Here is a 25,881-nt window from a genome sequence, read left to right on the forward strand (position 1 = left end):
GTTTTTTCCCTCTTCATGCATTTCACTGCCACTACCCCATTCTAGAAGATAGATTAATCTATATTGGGTTCAAATGTGACAACGGGGGAAATAACAATTAAGGAACATCCATCCCAGCTTCGGTTTCAGGAAAGCTAAGCCTTTAAGATTTGGAGAGGTCTCAAGTCTTGAGGGAAATGTCACTGTGAGTGAGGGCTAGGGATTTGAAGATAGGTGGGAAAAGGAAAGAGAAAGATAGAAATGAAGAGGTCAGTCCCTCAAATAGATAACCCTATTTCCTGCTGCCAGGTAGCGCTTTGGGTGGAGCCTGGAGATGAGATGGGGGAAAGGCTGGAACAAAAGGAAATGGGTTCACAGGAAGCTTGTGTAGAATGGTCTTAGACTGCTGCACAGAAACCATCAAGGCCCAGTTCATCATAAAAGAGGTGAATGGTTACATGTCCTTAAACATAGTACAAAAGTATTAGTTACTTACAAGTGAAGGGAAAGCAGAAACAGTGCAACAGTGTTTGGTGTGGTTTCACATGAGAGGACCTGAAAACACAATGAATTCCTCAGCAAATATCTTCTTAGAAGACTCAAAGAGCAGATAGCATCCCCCCCCACCCATCAGAATTGAGACTTCCCCATGGATCTGGTGGAATAGGATCTCAAAAAGAAAACAGGGCTGATTTAATGGAAATTTTTTAAAAATGCCAATTTTATATTTCTTGAATACCCTCACTGCAGTTTCATTTCTGTTCTATCCAGCATCTAGCTGTCACTGTGCTCTGCTAAGGCAATGAATAGTTGAGTAGATAGAATTTGTCAATCTTTTCAGAGAAGGGGGTTTGCGAGAGGTATAAGAGGAAGGGGGAGACCAAAATATAACAGAGCAGGATCTGTCATAGAGGGAAGAGAAAATATATAAGGTCTGGAAAGTATGGTGTCAAGAAGTATAAAGGGAGGTTAGGAAATGAGAGAGATTAGAGTTGGAGGAAGGTGAATGTCCAATAATATTAAACACAGGAAAGATATTTAAAAATTTGAGAACAAGTATTAAAAATGTATAAATTCTGGAAAGAAGCAGGTCATACGTTTATCTGAGCAAGTATGTTGGTATGCTAAATTTGAAAGACATTTGCAAGGTGTGACAGAAAAGAATATGTACTAAGGAAACGAAAATGATGAATATAAAAACACAAACTGAAGCATCTGATTATGAAAGCAAAATAAAAATAGGGTAATGGTGTTTGAAAGGGTTAAATGAGTTTTAAATATAAAAGATAGTAAGAAGGCATGAGACATTTGACTCAAAGTATTGGAAAGAGAATACCTAAGTATGAAAATAATGTACTTCAGGAAGCAAAAAGGGATAGAATTACTTTAAGGATAAGAAGAGACACCTCTGCTTCAGAACTTTTGCAGAAGTGTGAGAAGTGTTTTGTAAATAGAGTATGCAGAAGGAAATAGGTGGTGGGAAATTGGTAAACCAAACACCAGCTGTTCTTAAATTCATAATAAAAGATAGAAGCAGGGCTACAAAACAAATGACTTTTGTGAAAAATAAGGAAGAATGCGGTAGAGCTTAATGTTTTGTATGTAGTAAAAACTAAATTAATATTTGCTGGATTTAAAATTTTACAAGTGAAAATGATTACCATTCAATGCTGCCTTTTGTTTGGTCAGTACAAACCTGCGACTATTTTCTCCTTGTTTATGGGAAAACCTTCAGTACGTCGCTCAGGATAGCTTGATTACAGGTTGCAAATTCTTTATCTACAAAATAGACATAACAAAATCCACATTCTCAGGGTCTTTATGGGAGATATATAGTATCTCTAACATTCTTGAGGACACAGTATCCAAACTTTGCAATTCAAAGATAAATTCTAAACAATCTGAAAGGCCTACTTAAGTCTATTTGCCCTTTGTGAATGTCAGTAATAGAACTTATAGAGAGATGAAAACTTATCTTTATGTACATTTGTTTTATAAATTATAATTTCTTCACAATGAAATGTAAGTAAAAGAATAATAATATCATCAAATACTAAAATACAAGTTTCTAGAATCAATGAAAATGCTAAATTGATTCACATAGGGCAAGTGATAGATTATTTTGGAATACTGCTTAATTCCAAAAAAATAGACATGTCATAGAAGGCCTATGAAAGACCTAAGTATTACTAAATACTGAAAGAGGCAAATTATGTTCATGAAGAAAAAGAATAGTTACCTTTAGGAAACAACATTATTTAAAAATATACTGTGTATCTAAGTGGATTAATAAATAAAAATAAAAATAAAATATACTCTGTAGCCATAGGATTACTTCTCCAGCTCAAAATATATTGTGTGCTGATAACCCCACCAAGGGTAAAATTATCCTACAATCTTGCTTCCAAATAGAAGGAATATGACTTTTTGCTGTTTTGAAAATCAAATTCTTATGAACAAAAACACTGTTTAAATTAATTGTACTTTATTTTGTCAGTCCTATAAAATCATTGTCAACACTTTCTTAGTTCTACTTTTATGAATGAGGAAAACTGCCTAAAATGTCTGCAATATTTCATCACTGCATCAGGAAATGTGGTATATATAAAAAAAGGATTTCTATTTCTTGCCTTTAAAAAGCTTAAAATGCAAATAGGGAAATAAAGCATATTGATATTCCTAGGATATATACTAAGACAGTAGAGAAGCAGAATTTATTCCATCCTCCATTACTGCAAAGAAAGGGAGAAGCCACTGGGATATGATTACCAAAGACTCTTGCACTTTTTATTACTATCTCTATTGTTTAAAGCGATTTTATTGAGATATGTTCATATACCTTTCAATCCATCCAAAGTGTGCAATCATGGCTTTTAGTAAATTCAGAGTTGTGCACTCATCACCACAATCAATTTTAGACCATTTTCATTACTCCAAGTGAAAAACCCCTACCTTTTAGCAGTCACCTCTCAATACCTTCTATCCTTCCCCAGCCCTATGTAACCACTAATCTAATTCTGTCTAATTAAATTTATTTATGTTTACATTTTATATAAATGGACTCATACAATATGTAGTGATTTGCATCTGGCTTCTTTAACTTAGCATAATGTGGTTTTTAAAGTTATTATTATTTTTTAAATGAGACGTTGTAAGTTTACAGAAAAGTCATGTAAAAAGAATAGCATTCCCACATACCCCCCTATCGTTGACACTTTGCATTAGCATGGTGCCCTTGTTACAATCTGTGATGGTTAAGTCATACTTTCCCATTCCTGTGGGTGTAGATCTATTATAGGTGGGAACTTTTGATTAGGATATTTCAATTGAGATGTGATCCACTTCATTCAAGATGAGTCTTAATCCTTTACTGGAGTCCCTTATAAGAGGATAAAAGACAGGAAAAGGCCCAGGGTAGCTAAGAGAGACAGAAGCTAAAAGAAAGGGTACCCAGACTCTCAGAGAGGAAGCCACTGAAGCCAGAAGCTAGAAACAACAAAACCTGGGAGAGAAGGGAGAGACCAGTAGATACACCATCTACCTTCCCATTTGACAGGTGTCCTGGATACCAGCAGCTACTCTTCCTTTTTTCCGTCCCTTGACCTTCTGTGACACCGATGACATGTATGTTTGTGTGCTTTATGCTGTCACTCAAATCTCTAAGACACTGATCATTTTTTTCTATTATTTTTCTCCCCATTCTTCTGATGGTGTGATTTCAATTGTTCTGTCTTCTAGTCACTGCTTCCTTCCTCTGCCTGTTCAAATATGCGACTGCATGCCTCTAGTGTATTTTAATCTCTAATATTGTGACCTTCTATCTCATAATTTCTGCCTTTTTTTTATACTTTTAAATTCTTTATACTCACATATGGTTTTCTTAATAGCCTTTATCTCTTTATGCGTATTTTCCTTTATCTTCTTGAATTGATTCAGGAGATTTGTTTGAACATCTTTGATTAGTTGCTCCAACGTCTGAATCTCCTCTGAAGTTTTAATTTCTTCCCTTGACTGAGCCATATCTCACTGTGACATAATATTTTGCTGATGTTTAGGAATATGATTATATTGATGAGTTAACTCTGATGGGCCATTTCTCCCTCTTTTCCTAAGTTTTTATTGTTGTTTGGCTATGTATTAAGGGTTTTCTTTGATGCTTGATCTAACTTATTCTAGACCTTTAGACTGGCTAACCATTCAGATTTTCTCAAGTTTTCATCTCATTTTTGCCCTGGAAACACAGTGAAATTTTTAAGATTGTACTTTTCGTGTAACTGCTCCAGCTCCAGGAGAGAGTTTCCTTTCCCCTCATCCTTCCCCTGGAATCTTCATCTGTTCTGTTTGTTTCTTGTAAACTTTTCTCCCAAGCTTCAGTCATTTGTCTGAAATCTCTCCCTCAGTTTAGTGCTCCATTTTCCTTATACTTTTTAGTTCTGGGACCCATCCTATATTACAGCAGTTCAATTACACCACCCATCTTTTAACTTTTCTGTGAAGCTGACTTTTTTTGCCTCTATTTCCTTTGTCATTGGGTTACCCTGCCTTGGGGAACCTGAGGGGTATCAATCCAGAAAGTTGGGCCACTTCAGAAAAGTCTGTTCTGCTTTACGGGTAGAGCCAACTGAAATTTGATTGAATGATGGTGCGACAGTTCTTCCCAACCTTTCTATTGTGGTGTCTTTCTCCTTTAGCTTCTCCTCTGTGGTGTTTTTCTCCTACACTAAAGGGAGTATAAAGAGTACTCCCCTTATATGGAGTACTCCTCAGCGGCTTGGGCTCCACCCTGAACTTCTGCAGACTTAGGTCCCTGTGCCTGGATCTATGTGGTGTTCTAACTCACTGCTTTGAGTCACTCTGTGGTCTCTGTCTGCATCAGAGAAACCCAGGCATATATCCCAAAGAACTGAAAAGATGGACTCACAGATACCTGTACATCAATGTTCATGGAAGTATTGTTCCAATAGTCAAAAATGTGGGAGCATCTCAAGTGTCTAACAACAGAAAAATGGATGAAAACATTTCTATATACACAGACAATGGACTATTATTCAGTCATATAAAGGAAATAAGTTCTGATATACACTACAATATGGATGCACTTTGAAAACCCTAGGCTAAGCAAAACAAGCCAGACCCCACAAAATAAATATTGTATAATTCAATTTATATAAAATATCTTGAATAGATAAACTTGCAGAGACATAAAGTAGATTAAATTTTACTAGGAGTCAGAGGAATGAACTAATGGGATTTACTGCTTGATGGGTACAGAGTTTCGGTTTGGAGTAAAGACAATTTTGGTAATAGTAGTGATGGTTCCATAGCAGTGTGAATATAGTTAATACCCCTGAATTATACATTTAAAAATGGCCATATAGGCATTTTCAAATTATATATATTTTACCAGAATAAAGAATAAAATATAATTATGTAGTTGTCATGTATTTGCCTAGCTGGAGGGAGTTCAGATAATATAAAGGTAGTCAGAAGCAAGAAAATATCACCAATATGGGGCCATAAATTTTACTGAAAATTAATCTTAATTTTCAGATTAAGAATATAACCTAGTGTTAAAAGTTGCCAGCATATTCACCAACAAACTGTTTCTTAAACAGAAACAAATCACTAGAGTAAATCAAAAAAGAAAGGAATCAGTGCTATTGAAAATAATTCAGCAGAAACTCCTCAAACTGAAATACAAAACCAAAAATGAACAAAAAAAACAAAACAGAACATCTGAAAACTGTCAGACAATTTCAAAAGGTATAATGTATGTATAATTGGAATTACAAAAGGAGGCAAAAGAAAGAATGGATCAGTAGAAATATTTGAGTAATAACGTATACTTTCCAAAATTAATAGGAGATATTAAGTGAATCCAGAAAGCTCAGAGAACACCAAGCAGGATAATTGTTTAAAAACAAAAAGAAAAAAACACTTCATCTAGGCGTCCTGCATCCAAACTGCAGACAACTAAAGAGATAAAAGAAATCTTGAAGGAAGTCAGTGAATCAGTACACTGTACCTTCAAAGAAATAAAGATAAGAATTGCACTGAAATTCTCATGCAAGCAAGAAGAGAGTGGAGTTAATAAAGAACTGAAAGAAAAGAACAAAACAAAACACCAGTCTAGAGTTCTATATATAGCACATTTGTGCTTCATAAGTAAAAGAGTAATTTTTTTCTCAGACAAACAAAAACTGAAAGAACTCATTCCCATGAGTCCTTCCATGTAAGAAATGTAAACGAAGTTTTTCAGGGAGAAGATCTGAAACTCAGATCTATGCAAAGAAAGAAAAATTGTTGGAGAAAGAATAAAAGGAGACAAAACAAAATGCTTTATTTTTCTGATTCTTAATTTATCTAAAAGATAACTACTTGTCCAAAGTAAACTATATTATACATAATAATATATTATACTATACAATATATTAACAATATATTGGGTGACTATAGCACATGATAAGTGAAATGAATGACAACAATGTCATAAGGAATGTGAAGAAGGAACCAAATTCTCTTTTATAAAATACTTTCACATCATATGAAACAATATTGCATTATTCCACTGAACAGCTTCTTTTTAAAAAAGTAAAATTAACTGAGAAGAAGTAAAATGGAATCCAACAAAATGCTTAATTAAAACCAGAGGAAACAGACAAAAAAGGGGGCTAAAAGAAACAAAGAACAAATAAAACAAATAGTAAATGATGTCAAACATGGTAGCTATTAATACAACTACATCAATAATCATTTAAATGTTAATGAACTAAATATGTCAAATTAAAAACAGATTTTTATAGTGACAAAATAACTCATGACCCAATTAGATACGTCATTTACAAAAATGTACTCATGGATGTCAGATTTGGTAGACATGTGCTTTGATCAAAATTTAAAATTGACAGTTTTTGGAGTAAAAATTAGGAGGAGGCATTCTAATTTGGTAGGAAAAGGTCTATGTCAAAGAAATGATCTATGCCAAAGAAATGGTTCATTCAAAAAACAATTAAATGAGCAATTGCTCAAAGTGACAGTCACTGAACTCTATACTGGGGATAGAAATGTGAATAAAGTCCCTGACAATGCAATTAGGAGTGAAACATGAAAACCAATTACTGCAATTTAAACATAGAAAATGCTCTAATAATAGTATATACAGGAGTAATTGGAGCCCAGAGCTGAGAATAATCAATAAGTCTGGAGGTAAAAATGAAGGAGAAGGAAGAAAAGGTATATTAACCTTGCCAGAACAGTGGAAGCCTTTGGATAAACTAGCAGAAGGGAGGTCATTTTGGCAGAGAAAGGATTGTGAATAGTCTTCAAGCATAATAGTTTGAGGGACTGCAAGAAATTAGGCAGAGCTAGAAAATGTAATCCTAAATTTGCTAATAGAAAAATAAAAGGCAGTTTTGCATCATAGCAATATTGTTTGAACTCTATAGGGAGAGCCATTTTTAAAAAATATATAAGTAGGGGAATGATATGATCACACTTACCTTCCAGATGACTTCTGGGGCAGCTTTTTGGAAGATGAATTGGAGGTTGTTAAGACAGGCAATCATTTAGGGAACCAGGTTTAAAAAAAGGTGAGAGCTTGAACTCGGGCAGTGGGCACTGAGATAGACTCAATGGATAAAGGCCTGTAGTATATATTACTAACAGCACCTAGTAAAGAAGTATTAGGTTAGAAGTCAATATTAGGGTAGTATTAAATAAGTATTGAAGGAGAAAACATTTAAAAAGATAAACAAATTTGGAAGAAAAGGCAGAAAGAAAGCGGTTTTAATTTTGGACATGCTGAGTTGAGACAGCCTTAAGATAATTAGATGGAGATATGTAGTGGGCGATTGTATGTATGCTACCAGAATTCTGAAGTTATCAGTTAAAGCCAGTCAAGATGACAAAGTTGCTCAAAAAAAAGTCTGAAAAATTATATACTGACATGTAATGGCTGGACACAGAAAGGTGAATCAGAAGGAGAGTAAACGTAAGCTGGTCAGTGAGTGAGGGAAATAAGCAAATGTGATACTAAGAAAGTGAAAAACAAGAGAATTATACAAATTCTGCACCTAAACTAAAATGACATATTCAGTCATTTTCTTTAATGTTTTGTCCTTTTAGAATACTTTACAATTTCACAAGTCAGAGAATGCCAAGAATGCAATGCTGACATTCTCCAGTCTTGGATACATTCCCTTCCTCAGCAACAATACAATTTTTTCCATCAAATGCTTAAATTAAATACTCAGAATTTTACCTATGAAGATGAAAAGTTCATTTTAATTGAGGAAATGGGTGAAAGCCAATAAAAAAACTTAACAAAGAATCAATTTACAATTGTTTTAAAGTTATTAGAGTGATGAATGATGAGAGATTGTGTGATGCAAAATTGGCCATAGCATGATCCCTCAATCCACATGCTCTTAGTCAGTGTGACCTTGACACTCCTCCACGTGCCCTCCCTTGATTCCGAGAGGGATTATAACTTGCTTGGAACCAATATAAAACAAAAGTGATTTCTTTGGTAATTCATGAGCCTAGGTAAGGAAAAGTGATGCAGCTTCTGCCTTTGTTAGTAAAAAAAAGTATTATTACAGCACTGAGCCACCATCTAAGAAGTCTAAAGTCCCTAAGGCCACCATATTCTGAAAGAGCCAAGCTACCTGGAGAGGCCACGTGAGGCTGCTTGGTTCCACAATCCTTGTCTTCCAGTCGTCCAGCCCAAACTACATGTGGATAAACAGGCTTTCAGGTGACTCCAAATCCCAGTAATTGAAGCACTCCCAGCATTGAAGTATACCAGCTGAGTCTCAGATATCATGAGTCAGAGAAAAAAACCTCCCCATTTTGCTATTTTCTAATTCATCATCCTCCAAATCCACAAAGTTGCCATTTAACTATTTTATTACTTCTAAGCTCTAAATTCACTCTTTGTACATGCTCTCTCATAATGTGGGAGGGCCGTTTATTTTATTTATTTTTTTCCTTTACTAACTGGCATGATGTTAAACCAACAGAGGTTGCTGGAGGAAAGAGTTTTGTTTCTTGATTTCAGTACTCTCCTTTGGCAGGCTACTGCGACATGGGTGACTTCTCAAAATCAGGTCCGTGCAATGCATTACGACCAACAGCACCCTGTGGCTAGTATCTTCCCCCAATACTTTGGAGGGCCAATTTCTAGCAAGATCCAGTGGTCAAATTTTCAGAAAATCCCATTAGTATGGACAAAAGCATTCAAAGCAACATCTCTGCCATCCAGGGAGACATGACCATGCATTCTCCAACAAGGTATGGATCTCTGTCTGGGTCAGGCAAAAGGAAGCAATGACTCCTCTTTTGGTACATCACCCCATCTCCAGTGGTAGCAGATAATTTATATTATACTTCCCCAGTATTCTTTAGAATATCTTTATATGTTTCGGGATTCTCTTCACTTCCTACCAGGCCTTTGTTACTCTGATCCCCTGTTGTAGTTAATAATTCTTTGTATTAAACTTCTGCTTTTCAAATTTCGGTGTGATTTCTTTCTTCTCATGGGTTTTGGTTGTTACAATGAGCATATTATAATTGTTCTGGTTTTACGCCACTAAGTTTGGGGTGGTGGGTTTTTCATGCATAGTAACTGGAACTGGAATATGAATAATTAAATGACAAGATCTTCATTTCCTAGGTCTGTTGCAAGAAAGTATCACAACCTGGTACTTAAAACAAAAATAACAGAAATGTATTGACTCAGTTCTGGAGGTCAGAAGTCTGAAATCAAGGGGTCAACAGGGCCATGTTTCTTGTGAAAACTGTAGATCACCATTCTTTACTTCTTCTGGGTTCTGGTTTGTGCCAGCATCCTTGGCATTCCTTGGCTTCTAGATGCATCATGCCCATCACTGCCTAATCTTCAGAAGGCCTTTTCCCTGTGTGTGTCTATCTATATGTCCAAATTTTCCTCTTTTTATAAAGACTCCAGTCATGTTGGATTAGAGCCTATCCTAATTGAGTTTGGCCTCATCTAACCTAATCACATCTTCAAAGACCCTATTTCCAAAAAAGATCACATTCAGAGGATGAAGACTGGGACTTGATCATATTCAGGAAATTTAGTCAGGCCAGGCCTTTGCAGCCGTGGTCCTGCCCTTGGAGTCATTTGTCCTTTATTTCGTGCTGTCTCTGTCCCTTTTCAGTCCAGTGGTGTTTCCACTGGGAGAAAAATTCTCGCAAACCTTGTTGGTCTCCCACACAATAAACAGAGGTTGCAACCATCAGACAAGATCGTCTTTCATAGACACTTCCCGGATAACTGCTGAAATAGTTGATTGGATCCATGAGTCTCATGCCCAATCTCTTCAGCTAATGGTTGTCCAGCAACACCCTTGGCCTGGTCTTGAGAGTGCATAATTTGGATAGACTGAAAATTTTCCAAATTATCCAGCACAGATATTGTTACCTTAGTAATTCCTTTCACAATTTTTCTTTCTCCTCTCACATTATACCGTAAGCAGCAAAGAAAACCCAAGCCAAACGTTCCACATTTTGCTTGTCTTGAGAAATCCATTTGCTTGGAATCTTTGATTGGAAATCTATCCAGCTAAATATCCAAGTTCATCATTTAAAAATTTTACCTTCTACCCATCAGAACACAATTCAGCCAAATTCTCTGGCACTTCATAACAAGGATCGCCTTTCTTTCAGTTTTTAATAATATGCTCTTCATTTTTCCTGAGGGCTACCAAGAAGTACATTTAAGCTTCATATTTTTAGCAACTATTCTTTCATGCTATTCTTTGTATTCTATCCAACAACAGACATTTTCTCTATAATTCTCTTCATTTCTTTCTGAGCCCCGCAACAGAATTGCCTTTAAATCTATATTTCTGCTAATGGTCTCTTCAAGGTAATCTAGTTTTATACTATCAGGAAACTCAAAATTCTTCCAGCCTCTGCCCATTACACAATTTTAATGACACTTTCATATTTTTAGGTATTTGTTGCTGGACCAGCCCACTTCCAGGTACCAAAAACTGTCTTAATTTCTTAGGGCTGCTATAACAAAGTACCATAAACTGTATCTGAAAACAAAAGAAATTTATGGTTTCAAAATCTGTTACATAAGATTTCTGTCTCATTTTCTTGATTTGTAAAATGGGGGTAATAATACTACCTGCCTCATAGTATAGTTTACTGTGAATATCAAAATTATGATCCATACAGTGTTAAGAACAATATGCGGTACCCTTAAGCATATCAGCTATTAAAATAATATTGTTCAGAATTGTTTCAATTGCTGTATTTAAACAGTATTTAATTGTTTAAATATTGTATTAAAGTTGTTTATGCTATTATTTTAATGGAATAGTGCAATAGCCAGAATTCCTTTAAAATAAAATTGCCATCAAGAATTAAATCAATGAAATATTTACGGCAATCCTTTAAGGAAGACTATAAAAATATGTGGAAAATGGAAAATATTTGAAACTTTTGTGTTCTTCATATTTTTCATGAAGAATCATAACCTTAACAAACTGAATGACATATAACATGTTACATGCTCTGGAGCCTAAGTTCTTCAGAAAATGAAAATATTTCAATCTAAAATGAAAGAAATCAGCAATAAGACAAGTAGATATAAAATTTGACTTTATATTTTCATACTAGTTTACATTTAAAAGTTCCTTATGATAGGTTAATTAAAAAATCTATGCAGTAGTGCATTAGTCAGAACTATTTAGCGAAACAACACCAAGAGTATATATATATATATGTAAGAGATTTATCATAATAATTGGCACACACGAATGTGAGATTGGCAAATCTGAATTCCATAGTGCAGGCTGCAAGTTGGGAACTTGATGGTGTTGATAAATTTTCTGTCTGTAGTAGAGAGAGAAATTCTTCTTTCTGACTGCTGAACTCTTCAGGTCTCCCTTAAGGCTTCCAAATTACTGGATGAGACAATTCCTTCCATTGCAAGGAAATCCCCTTTGTTGGTTATAGATGTGATCAGTCATGGATGCAATCAATTGACTAATGGTTTAAATCCAAAGACTACCTTCGCAGTAGCAATCGGGCCAGTATTTGCTTGATCAAACAACTGGACACTATAACTAACCAAGTTGACATATATTTGGGAATAAAAAGAGACTATTGCTATTAACCCACAAACATATGGTAGACCAGTTACCTTATCAATGCACATCTATTAGTTGCTCAATTTGTCTAAGTTCTACAAGTCTCTAAATTACAAATCACTTCCTTAGAGAGGTTCCCTAGACCATCAGCTCTGATCTCCCACACACCATACTGCTTTGTAAGTGTATGTATCCTTTTACTTGCCTATGTGCCCTATGGCATAAATCAAGTGTCTGACACTCAGTTTAATATACTCTCTTGGAAGAATGAATGAATAAATAAATGAATGAATGAATGAATGACAGAATGAAAGAACAGTCATTTTTCATATTCTCTGCATTGCTAGGCTCTTCACACCATAAGTAGTGACCTATAAAGACAAGTCCAAGCATAAGAAAGTAAGTTCATCACTCCACTATAAAATAAAATAATTTCATTATTTATTATAAGGTTCACAAATGTCCACACGTGGAATTTTTTAAAAAATTCACCACCTAAAATACGGAATATCTGTTTTGTTCATATGTATCATATAACTGAGTAGTTAGAAAAATAAAATCCCGGATAATCAGTTGTTAATAGAAATGGGAAGATATAAAAAATCTAGAAATTACTTATATTGATGGTTTTCTACAGAGTTAAATGAGAAAATATAGGTGTTCTAGTTTGCTAGCTGCCAGAATGCAATATACCAGAGACGGGATAGCTTTTTAAAAAGGGGAATTTAGTAAGTTGCTAGTTTACAGTTTTAAGGCTGAGAAAATGTCCCAGTGAAATCAAGTCTATAGAAATGTCCAATCAAAGGCATCCAGGGAAAGATAACTTGGTTCAAGAAGGCCAATGAAGTTCACCGTTTCTTTCTCAAATGGAAGGGCACATGGCGAACACAGTCAGAGTTTCTCTCTCAGCTGGAAGGGCACATGCAGACATGGTGTCATCTGCTAGCTCTCTCCTGGCTTCTGGTTTCATGAAGCTCCCTGGGAGGTGCTTTCCTTCTTCATCTCCAAAGGTCACTGTCTTGTGGACTCTCTGCTTCGTGGTGCTGCAGCATTCTCTGCTCTTTCTGAATCTCCCATTCTCCAAAACATTTCCTCTTTTATAGGACTCCAATAAACCAATCAAGACCCACCCAAATGAGTGGAGACATGTCATCACTGAATCCAATTTTACAACCACTCTTGACTAAATCACATCATCCAGGGAGATGATCTGACTACAGTTTCAAACATACAGTATTGAATAGGGATTATTCTACCTTTATGAAATGGGATTTTGATTAAAACATGGCTTTTCTAGGGGGCATACCTCCTTTCAAACCAGCACAATAGGTAATGTGAACAGTGCCAGATATATAGCAGAAACCCCTGAATGCAAAGAATTTGGTTTTTGGCCTACAGATAACATGACAAATAAGATATTGAGTCTGACTTCAAAGAATCTAATGTCATTGGAGAAAGTGGAGAATAATGACACCTGGCTTATGAAACCCATGTTTGATTAAAATATTAGTAACCCAATATGTGCATGGACAGAGATTGAAATTATAAGTGGTAATCCTATGTACATTAATATTTCATAATAAAAGAACACAGACTCAGAGGATCAACTTTTTCCCTAAATAAATAATAAACATTGTAATAAAGATAATATTAATGATAATAGTAGTAATATCTGTTTAAAGAGTTTATGAGACACCATCTTAAATCACACTGAGGTCTTAAAAGATTCATGCCCTTGGTTGGCTTCTTTATAGGTTATGTTTTCTTGACTGTATCCTGGATTTATACTCTGCCCAAAAGTCATTCTTAATTTCAACATAATTTGTCATCAGGAGAGCTTAGAAATGAGGGACAGTTATATTTCAAGCCCAGCAAGTTCTAGATTTTTTATATTTAACAGTTATCTCTTTCCTCTTGCATTTATCATAGACAGTGAGATGAACTCAAGTGGTCCTTTAGGTCATTAGTCTGCCTTAAAAGCTCCTTACTAGATAATAAGGTTCATTAAGAATATCTTTTCATTTTCCATGTTACTGCAGACAGTGATATTGGCCCTACATAGAAAGGCTCCCCTTATTGCCATCTTTTAACATAATTTTCCTCACATTCTTTGCACCCTCACTAGCAGTCTCTTTGAGGCTCTTTAGGCTTCTGCCAACACTCTCGTCAAGTCCCTACAAAAATCTGTTCCACTTACCTTTATTCTGTGACAAATTACCTCAAAATTTCATGGCTTCAAACATCAGTAATCTTTGCATATCTGATCAATTTGCAGTTTGGGCAAGGCCTGGAAGGAATACCTTTGTCTGTCTTTTGTTGTGGCAGGGGCAGCTCAAATGCTGGAAAATAGCGGGACTGAAGACTGAATTCATAGAAACACTTGCCCCTTCATATCTGACAATTGATGTTGGCTGTCAGCTGGGACCTCAGTGTCCCAAGAACACTTACACATAGTATCTCCCTATTTCTGCTTACTCTTCTTTCAGCATGGTGACTGGCTTCCAAAAATGATTGTCCCAAGGGAACACATGAGAAGTGCAAGGCACCTTTATGACCTTGCTTTGGGAGACAGTGATGTTTTGGAGTCTTTATGGATTCCAGAAAATCTCCTCCTAGAACAAAGAAGATACCTGGGGCCCAAAGGCCACTGTGGTAAACTGCATGAAGACACAGGGGCCTAAAGGTTACTGTGAAAACCTGCTACCAACAAGACTTCCTATAAAGCGAGCTAAACCCAACCCACTCTGTGCATGTCACTCCCTTGGGCATGTTCACGTTAGCCACTTTAATGTGTACTCTCTTCTATAAACTTCACTATTTATTCCTTAAAAAAAGGAAATAAATATAAATCAAGGGACTGGCCACCTGTGCCCTGCAGGATTTCATACTGCAATGCACTAGTGTCTGTTGTGTGTCTCTTAGTTTCCCCTTTTAGAACAGGATTATCTAAATTCATCATTGGCTGTATGGGGGGCAGATAATTTTTCTCTTTAGTTCATAGGTCTTCAGATTGAAAGGAAATACTGAGTGACCATACTGAGGAATTGTACGCAAGGGACATCACTACATCTGGAGCAGATTTAGATAATGAAATCATAGACTCTAATCTGAAATACTAAGGGGAGAGAACTTGGCTTCTTGGACGAGAGTTCAAATGTATTTTGCTGTGCAAGGAGTGTAGAGTGTTTTGGCTTGCGGGCACACTATAGCCAATTATGTTTTTCAAGGAGAGTCACCACAAGATATCTCATCTTACATGCTCCTCTAAAAATACCAAATTGATGCTTCTATCAAATGGAGTTTATATATGCCCTCTCCTTGCACTTGGGTGGAACTTTTGGGGGTACAGAAGAAGCAAGGCTATGAGACTTCCAAAGATAGGTCATAAAAATCCATGCTCTTCCATTCTATTCTCTTAGAACTCATATTAGAACTCAACTTCCATGCTGTCAGCAAGCCAAATATACACATGGAAGGAACTGTGTAGGTGTTCCTGCAGATAGCCCCTGTGAAGTCCCAGCTGACATTTAGCCTCAACCATCAGGACAAGTAATCCTTCGAGTGATTCCATTCTGCAGCTGTTAAGTAACCCCCAGCCTTTCATGGCTTTGACTGATGCCATGCAGTGAAGAGATGAGCTGTCTCTAGTAAGCTCTGATCAAATTGCAGATTTGGGGGCAAAATAATCATTGCTGCATTTACACTGAGTTTTGTGGTGACCTGTTATGCAGCAATAAATAACTAGAACAGGATACAGCAACTAACATAAATAAACTTTGTTTTTAACAAAGGCTTCCTTGCTTCCTCTCATTGACCTGGAACTCCTAAAATGCTAGTGGTATTAATACTTGGTATTTTGTAACTATATAACTATTATTTCCCAACCCCAAGTAGTAGTTTATAAACATCAGACCAAAAGCAATTTATTTAAATGAGAAAAGGGATGGGGGAGGAGGGCTCCAATGAACTCATCAATTTATTCCATGCAATCTAGAAAACTAATTTTACCTAACCAGACTCCAAAAATCATACAAGTACACGTGGGTGATCTTTGTACAAAAAGTGTCAATGTAGATCTGTTTTATTGGCATTATTTATAATCATTTTAGGGCAATCAATTAGCAATAGTTGAGCTATAGGTAAGGCCTTTCTTTGCTATGTATATAATCTTTACCTCAATAAAAATGTAGCCTGGAAGACATCCCTTTATAGTTAGATTTATATCATTTTGTCCAGAGACAATTAATGTCATAAACCTGTATTTTGAAATATATGGCAGAAAACCAAAATACATGTAGTATAATCTACTCAAAAGGAAAAAAAAAGCATGCTCTTTTACAACTAGCATAATTATTCTATATGTTAAACATTGTTTCTTTTCTTAATCCATTCTTTCAGTGCTGAAGCATTTCCAAAATAGTTGAATTTTAGATGATTCTGCCAGCTGTGTACTTTTCTGCCTTACTAATTTGCAGACACCACTTACTGGATAACACTTCACATAGCTGTCTACCCCAAGCTTAAATGACTTTCTTTCTGACTTCTGAACAAGAAGTAGCCTTAAAAGTAATAACTTTAGACTAAGGTCTTTGGTAGGATGATTTTATCCCATAGGCTTGGCACCAAGAAAAGTTATGATAGATGAGTTTTTAATTTCTATTACGGGTTTCTTTATTTTGTCCTATCAAGTAATGAAGAATACAATTAAAGACTGGCTATAGAGCATGCCATGCAAATATCTTTATGTCTTTTATCTCATTTCTCTTCCCTTAGGACTTATTATAGTTTGTGGCAAGTTTTGCTTTTGCTTTTTCCTTCTTTTTCTTTTTTCTTTTTTCCCAGTAGAGTATAATCACGATTGGGGCAAAATTTTACTGTCCTTTTTGTTACAACCAAAATATCTAGTCCTTCAGGCAGCAATTAATTGTGATCAGCTTGAGAAATCTCTCAGAAACCTGGAGCTAATACCCTGTGATGTAGTAAGGCTCAATTACCTTCACCTTTTCACACCTACCCGACCCTTCTGTTCTTAATGCATCCTATACGGGAAGTTATTAACAGAAAGAAGAAAGTGCTAAACCATTAAGATACTTATCATTCAAAAAGAAAAAAACAAAGAATAGAAATCAGCTTGATAAGAATCAGATAATATAATGAGAACTGTATTATATGTGGAGTAAATAGTAGCAATATTTCCTCCAACATTAAGCAAATAAACAAGTAAAAGCTAACACCTCTCTATTAAATATACTGAAAAATATGGCAGTCAATGAATGTTTTAGAAAAATGCCTTAATGTAAGAAAAGATAAAATAAGGCGAAAAAATGTCTGTAAGGACTTGGGAGGAGAAAAGGTTGTGGATAACTAAGAATCCGTTTTATTTTTGCTGGTTTGTGCTATTTCGTCATTATTTGACTCTGAAAATGCAAAGTACCTCCTATTTAATGATGCAAGATGATTTCTGGTTGGTTAGGTATGATAGTTAATTTTATGTGTCAACTTGGCTAGGTTGTGATGTTCAATTGATTGGTCAAGCAAGTGTTGGCCTGATTGGTATGATGAAGGTATTTTATAGATGGACTTGCATCTATAGTCAGTTGATTGCATCTATGGTTGATTGCATCTATAATCCACAAAGGAGATTTGCCCTCAGCAATGACGGGAGTCTTCTTATCCAATCTGTTCGAAGTTTTAAAAGCCAGAACTGAAGATATCAGAAGTCAGAAAAATAAATTTTACACTCTACTTAAGACAGCCAGCTTTTCCTGGGGAATTCAACTTCACCTTCATCTGAGTTTCTTCTTTGCAGCTTAACCTTGGGAATTCAAAATTGCATGAGCTAATTCCTATGATAATCTGTTTAAAACAAATACACTCATACACACACATACTGTCTGTTTTATTTGTCAGGTAAACTCTGATTAATACAGAGATAAAAATTCATTGTCAGGTATGATGTATAGTTAATTTCTAACTTTCTTTATTAACTTCTGCCAAGTTGCAGTGTCATAATAACACTTCAGGTTCTCTTATTCCCTTTTATTTTTACCAGATTTTGTAAATTACGCCAATAAATATGTCTTAAAATGCACTTAAAGCTAAAAGTAGATAGATAAATACCATTGATAACCTCTATACCATAGGACCTTTTATTAACTTTTTTAACATAGGTAATAAAACCTAGAAAAGAATTTTTTGGCACTTGGCAAATGAACTTGAAAATTTTTTTTTTCTAAAATGAGTAGGCTGAATCTCAAAGCACATTTTAAATTCAGCCCATTACATTCTCAATAATATTTTAAACATAGGAAAATTATGGTAATCTCTTAAATCGTCTAACTTTGTGCAATGGGAGTATAAAGCAGAATTGTAGATAGGGCTCAGAATTGGATTGCACTTTATCCTGCTCTCTGGACCCAAACCAAGATGAGCTATGCTTGTTAATCAGAGTGCTCAATGAGTGTAAGAATGTTTTATCAAAATAAGAGAAGAAAAGGAAACCATATGTCTTTTCAAGAACTAAAGACTATACCAATGATTTTCAACTGCCCCCTTAGCATAGACATACAAGGAATGGGAGGTGACCTAGCAGGAGAGTTGGTGGGTTGTATTATTTCAATTCAAAAATGATGGCCCCACTCTATTACGCCCCATTTGTGTGTGAAAGCGTAACTGCTGCCTGCCTAATAGTTTTCTTTCCACAAAGGTACAAGAAAAACGGTTCAGCAATTGGTGAATATAACTTTTCCCTGTTGGTATTCTTTTTTGAAATCTCAAATATCTTTAATGTAAAAGACACTGACCTCTATCTATACACACTTGATTCTCCTTTTCTGTCACTTTATGTTATGAATAAATAGAAGAAGTATTTTTCAATCTCTATTGCATGCCTTAAGCCAGGCTAAAATGCATATGATTCTGTCCTAAATACACTTCAATGATTTTTTCCAGAACAATATTTATATTAATTATCCCATCCACCTACTCATCAAAAAATATCAATAATCCACTATGTTGTAGTTTTGTGAAAATAAACACCACATCTTGCATTTTGTATCACAAATTATAAGAATAATTCTTTATCCTTCACCTTTGAAATGTGTTCTATGGTTTATCACAATATAGGCATTTCATTTATGTGTTTATTTTTTACTGTCTTTTTCCTTCACTTGGATATAAACTGTAAGAGGTCTGGGAGCTTTGTCCTATTCCCAGCTGCATCCTCAGAAACTAGAACAATCCTGGCAGAGAAGAAATATTCAATAACTATTTGTTGAATCAAAGAATGAATTATTGGATGAATTTGATGTACTAAATTTACAAGTTATGTTAGATAATGCATAACATGATACCTCCAGAATCGAGGGCTTGGATCTGTTAGAAAAGTTATTTTAGCAATGCTATCAATTAACAAAGAAGTCATATATTTTAATATATCATTTTTAAGGAAACAGACAATACAAGTACCAATGATAAAGCTCATGTTGATTGATGAAGTGCTGTGGTTGGACAGATTTGGTAGAAAACTATCTGCTAGGGCATTTATATCTTCAGTCTGGAACAAGCAAGGCCTCAAGGAGATTCTGTATATTTTTCCTATGCTTAGAATGAGGAGAGCCTTATTCTTCAAATCTTAGGGTACTAGTCATTATAATAGAAGTGTTAAGGTTAGGGTTTGAATGAACCAGTTTTAAATTAAGGCAAAAGCTAATTTTAACAATGGGTGGTAAATATGGTAAGTTATTAGGAACTATTGCACAAAATTAAATTTTAGAAATAAGTTCTAGCAGAGTTTAGATCAGTTCATACTTATCTGAGCTACTCTTGAAAGTTTTATAACCTCAAGTCTTTTAAGTTGATGGAACATTTTCTCAGAATATCTCTTGTGCCATGAGGTTCATTGAATTAGCATTTTCACCTGGTTTATCAATTGTTCAATTTTTACATTTTTGATCAAAGTATTGAATATATTCATTTATCTAAAAATTAGATTACTTCTCATGTATTGTAAATTTATTTAGCACTTCACTTTTAAAGTTCTGTCAAATGATCCATTAATTTGTATACTTACCAGGAGAGGAACATCTATGTATGTCCCTCAAATATACTTAGAATTTTAAGGAAGTCATTAGAAAAAAAAGTTTATTTCAAACTAACAGGAAATGAATTTAAAGCTCTAATCTTAGACAATTTAGGAAACAAAAAATAGACTAATTGCATATGAGATTTAAAAAAGTTAACAGAGGGCGGGCCACGGTGGCTCAACAGGCAAGCACGCTTGCCTGCCATGCCAGAGGACCCGGGTTTGATTCCCGGTGCCTGCCCATGTTTAAAAAAAAAAGCTTAACAGAGCCATTGATAATAGAATTTATATTGGAAATATCAGAGACTCTGGCTTCTTGCTTTGTACTATATAAACATAGACCATTGTATGTGAACTTGCAGTAGGCTCCAAAAAATGGAAGCTAAGAATGAATATTTACACAAGTAATTCCCAGAATTATTCAGTAAAAAATAGAATAAAAGAAATAGCCCTTACCTAGGTTTTCTTTTGGCCTAAAGATTATATTATTCAAGATCTGATAATGTTACAATGACACCCAATCAAGTAGCTAACTTCCATAGAAACGACAAGGCCACTTCCAATTAGCCACAGAGAAGGCCCATGTGGGGGAAAGGCGATATCATTTTCTTTCCATGGTATGAAATTATAGACCTCAGGTCATCTGAATGACATATTTTATTACTGCTGAATATAGAAATATGTGGTAATACAGGAGCTTCCCCTGGAGAGCTGAGTTATGGATTATTCTATGTAAGAATTAGGCAGCCGTTCACTTTAGAGCATTGGTCTAGCTTAATATCAACAAGGCTTCATTACTTCTCCTGCTGCTACTAGAAAAACATTTCTACTGCTGAGGGTTTATATATGTTTTTGTAATAGACCAAATTTCCTGGGGTTGATTTGTCTTCACAGTCATTTTAAGTTACAAATGGAATCTATACTCACTATATGTAAGTTGTCAGCACAACCAAAAAGGTGTTTATAAAATAAGACATCAATCATAAAGAGTATGGTATGGCTTTAAAAAAAAGAAGCAATGTGTTTTTTTTTGTTGTTGTTGTTGTTGTTGTTATTTTGTGTCCATTAAAACTTAGGGTGGTATCTGGGGACCTGATCAAATGCATGATTTTTCTGTTAACCCACAACTTCTCTAATATTAAAACAAACAAACAAACAAACAAATGTTGCCTAAAGACAAAATATAACGTATTTAACAAATGATATCCATGATGATTTCTATTTAAAAAAAAAAAACAACTTTTCTTTTGGAAAAACTCATATTTTGGTATTCACTTTCCTAGTTTTCAGTGGATTACAAACATACATATGTCACTACATATTCTATGGTAACTCCTTTGTAAATAACTGCAGAATATTTGCAGTATCGCAGTTTCCATTTTCTGGAAGAATTACTGTTAAAGTGACTGGTGAACATCACAAGCTATGGCATCAGAGCCATCAGATATTCCACAATAAGATTTGCAAGCTCTGGAGGCTGCCGCTGCCGGCGTTTAGTAGGAACAGAATAAAAGAATCGGCCCACCGAATTCTTGCAGGGAATAAAGTAGGTAATGTGTAAAAAGGACTCTGCCCAGTAACTGGAACATAAAACAGGCTCGGACAAGGCCAGTGGGATCTGAGATTGTGTTGTTAAAGTAGCTTTGAACTGTGCTCTCAGTCCTGCTAAGAAGGCCCAAAAAATAAAAAATAGTTAAAAACAAACAAATGGGCGGGTCACGGTGGCTCAGCAAGCAGAGTTCTCACCTGCCATGCCAGAGACCTGGGTTCAGTTTCCAGTTCTTACCCATGCAAAAAAAAAAAAAAAGAAAGAAAGAAAGAAAGAAAAATACACAAATAAATAAAATATAACATTAAGGAGCATACTGAGAGGTATTTTTATATGTCCCATAAATGGTAGTTGCAAAAATGATGGGATTATTTACAGGGAGTACATTGAGAAATTCACTGTCAAGATAATGTGTTACCTTTAGAGGGAAGTGTCTCATGATTCAATTTTGATGATTTATCAAATTCAATCACTAGCATTAATCAAACTAATAATTGCAGGCGTTACTTTAACTGATTCCTAAGCATTCCCATAATTCCTACAGTGATGGCACTTGTTACTAAAAATCTGAAATCTTTGTTTTAAGTAATATAAACAGGGCACAACAACAGTGGATTCTGTGTTTTATAAAGTTAAAATAATGAAGATTTTAAAGTATAATTTCCCTAATGACAGAAAAATAAACCGTTAGTAGAGAAAAATAATTAGCAAATTGTATCAAGCAGAGGATATAACTGAACTTTGAAAGTAAGAAAAATCAAAATCATATATTTCTTTGACATTTGGAATACTTAACAAAATCTAAATGTCATTTCAGAGGAACCAGAATTTATGCTATTGGGAAATTCAGACATAATTATCCCACTTATATCCCTCTGGCAATATTTATTGTTTCAATGAGATGAGTCACTTTCGTGTTAGTGAGAAATGTCTTATTCAAGTTTTATATTACTGTAATGTAAATAAGTTCTTAATTGAGTCCACCTTTTTATAATGAGGTCATGATAATAAAATATCATCAGTGTGAATCAATAATAATTAAACATCTCAATCAAAGAAGAATGGGTTGACTTTCATTAAATATCACTTTTTTATAGGATGGCATGAGTTAGGGACAAAAACATTTTGCCATAATTTTCCAATAACACTTCCTAATATTGCACTGCCCTTCCCAGTATATATATATATATATATTTTTTTTTATTTTATTTTATTTTTTTTTCTGCTAGTGTTCTAGTTTGCTAGCTGCCAGTACGCAATATACCGGAAACAGAATGGCTTTTAAAAAGGGGAATTTAATGAGTTGCTAGTTTACAGTTCTAAGGCTGAGAAAATGCCCCAATTAAAACAAATCTATAGAAATGTTCAATCAAAGGCATCCAGGGAAAGATACCTTGGTTCAAGAAGGCCAGTGAAGTTCAGGGTTTTTCTCTCAAGTGGAAGGGCACATGGCGAACACAGTCAGTTTTTCTCTCATCTGGAAAGGCATCTGGTGAACACAGCATCATCTGCTACCTTCTTATCCTGACTTCCTGTTTCATGAAGCTCCCCAGGAGGCTTTTTCCTTCTTCATCTCCAAAGGTCGCTGGCTCGTGGACTCTACTTCATGGTGCTGCAGCATTCTCTACTCTCTCCGAATCTCCTTCAATCTCCAAAATATTTCCTCTTTTATAGTCCAGAAATTTATCAAGACCCACCCAAATGGGTGGAGACATGTCGTCACCCAATCCAGTTTAACAACCACTCTTCAGTAAATCACATCTTGAGGGAGATGATCTGATTACAGTTTCAAACATACAGTATTGAGTAGGGATTATTCTGCCTTTATGAAATGGGATTTTGATTAAAACATGTCTTTTCTAGGATCCGTACATCCTTTCAGATCAGCACAGCTAGCATATCTGTAGGCAAAAGCAAATAATATGAATGGCTCTTCTTATTATATACACAAAAGCCAAAACTTCTGTGCGCTGGATAGAGCACCTGGAGTGAAATTATTATTATTGCTTTTGTCAATGAGGAAACTGAGATATCAAGAGAAATCAAGAAATTGCCTAAAGTCTTAAACTAAAAAGAATGGGGCAGAACTCAAAAGGTTCTAATTCCAGATCCGTTCTACCTACACTATTCCTATTGAAAACCATATAAACCATGGCTTGGAGTTATGTATCCCAGAAAAACACGTTCTTAAACTTAATCCATTCTTGCAGATGTAGGCTCATTGGAAATAACATCTTCAAGATGTTACTTCAAATAAGAAATGGCCCATATGAATCAGTTTGTGCTTTAATCCAGATTACTGGAATCTTTTATAAAGGATGAAAGTCAGACAGTTAAAAAGCCAGAGGAAGTACACAGAAGCTGAAGGTCAAGGGAACCCATAAGAGAAGGGAGAAGCCAGGACAGGCCACCATATGCCTTGCCATGTGACAGAACAGGCAAGGACCAAGGACAGCCACTGTCAGCTCCAGAATGCCACAGTCTTCTGGGAAAAGGCATCACCTTGTAGCTGTTCAAGGATGTACCTTGAATATTAATGGTAACACTAATAAAAAGTCTACCATCCCTAACATTTGAATACTAGCTGCAACAGTAATCTCTACCTGATTCCCTGACCTCACATAGTTCTTATTGCCAGTCACTGTAGCAGCCCCACAGGATAGTCAGCTGGTCTTTACTGAAGAGGCTGAGACCATTAAGGTTAGACAAAAGGTCAGAGTCAAAATGTTCCCACTTAGCTTTTTACAGCCCTTTAAAAGTAGAGCACATAATTTGCCATAATACCACAATCTTAAGAAGAAATTATTACATAGCATCATTATTTAACTTTTCATATTTTTCTGTTTCTTTCCATAGTTTTTATGGCTAAATATTAAATGATTTCTAGGTAATTAATGAAATGATTCAGTCCAGTATTTTTCATGATACCCACACCTCCATCCAGGCATTTTGGCTATTTTTTTTTAATAAAAAATTCAGATGAACTATTTGTAATTCAGTTAGTGTCTTGATTATTAATTAGTAAATATTACATCACACACTCCTTATCAAATTACATGTAGAATCAGATTTTCTCAACCTTGGCATTACTGATCTTTCAGGTTGAGTAAGTCTTCGCTGGGGGCAGGGAGGGCTGCCCTGTGTATTGCAGGTTGTTTAGCAGCATCCCTGGCCTCTGCTTAGTAGATGGCAACTAGTGCTGCTCTTTCCTAATTGTGACAATCAAAAGTGATTTCAGACATTAGAGCCAAGTATCTGCCTCCCCCGGGGCAGGGAGGAGGTATAGAATTGTCCTTATTTGAGAGCAACTACATTATTTATTGGGCAGTCTTGTGAAAAGACTGAAAACCTGGAAACTAAAGTTTTTCCATCTCTTAGGTAGGACTAGAATTTCTTGGAATTGAGTCATCCGCTCTTCCTCCTCACTGGCAGTATTTCTACTTTTGCCACTAAGCTATGGCCACTAAAGCAGGTGATTGCTTTTCTTCCTTGGCACCACTGGCCAAAATCAGTGAATAATTGCAGAGTCAGAAATTACTGGCTAAGACTGTATCTTACTTTCCTTTTTTATCTACCTACACTCAACCCTGCACTTTGTATACAGTGTAAATTTAGTACATTTTTGTGTGTGTGTGAATTAAACTACATGTATAACTATGACCTGATTGGGAACATTTCTGAAATAAGACAAACTTTTTACAATCAATGAAATAGAAGTGCAAATAACACCATTAGCTGCTTTTGAAGGAACCATTAGCCACAAATATGTTTGTGTTTCAAGGAACTGGTGCACTGGTCATTGGCATTTTAAAATGGAAACTCCTACTTTTGCTTTAAAAATAATAATTAAAAAAACATAAAGAGGGTCAGGATGGTAAGTCATAAATCATATGCTTATCACCATAAACAATCAAATGTGTAATACTTAAAATATGGACCATGAGCCATTCTTTGTAATTCTTCCTACATGGCTAAAACAGTATTTGAATTGCCTTGGAAGGGAAAACTTACTTTACAAATAAAGCATTCATTAAATTTTTCATTCTGAGTGGTATTATTAAGTCTGCATTATTAAAAAAAAATAAAAGTAATTTGGATGTGTCAGTGATTACACACTTGTATATTCTTTCTCAGCTTCTTCAGCA

The sequence above is a fragment of the Tamandua tetradactyla genome, chromosome 4 (genome assembly GCF_023851605.1).
Source record: "Tamandua tetradactyla isolate mTamTet1 chromosome 4, mTamTet1.pri, whole genome shotgun sequence".
Taxonomy (NCBI): Eukaryota; Metazoa; Chordata; class Mammalia; order Pilosa; family Myrmecophagidae; genus Tamandua; species Tamandua tetradactyla.